The 318-nt window shown below is 61.0% G+C and overlaps 1 protein-coding gene across 1 annotated transcript in view; it reads right to left on the reverse strand.

Annotated features, from left to right (window-relative positions):
* OVCA2 (ovarian tumor suppressor candidate 2) overlaps nt 1-318 on the reverse strand; it is a gene marked incomplete at both ends in the record, with an annotated part of 2,541 nt that overhangs the window by 187 nt on the left and 2,036 nt on the right. The gene's annotated exons all lie outside the window — the stretch shown is intronic.

Below are 318 nucleotides of genomic sequence, written 5' to 3' on the forward strand. Positions count from 1 at the left end.
CCCCGTCAAACGGCCGGGGCACCCCGGGACCGGCCACGGGAGCCACTTCTCTCCTCCCATCACACCAGGAGCTGAGCACGACCTTCCTCCGCTGCTCACACAGGGACCTCCCGTGGAGCAGGGTTGTGTTTATTTGTTTTTATTTATTTGTTTAAACTGCTACAGGAGCCACCTGGCAGGAGCCATCTTTTTACACACCCTGGGAAGCGGCAGGTACTGCAGCACCCCAGCTCAGGTCACCTCAACACCCCTCCACAACCCACCTGAGGGAGATTCCTGCGGAGCCGGGACGGTTCGGCTCACGCACCGCACGCCTGG

The sequence above is a fragment of the Cariama cristata genome, unplaced genomic scaffold, assembly GCF_000690535.1.
Source record: "Cariama cristata isolate BGI_N322 unplaced genomic scaffold, ASM69053v1 scaffold29350, whole genome shotgun sequence".
Classification (NCBI taxonomy): Eukaryota; Metazoa; Chordata; class Aves; order Cariamiformes; family Cariamidae; genus Cariama; species Cariama cristata.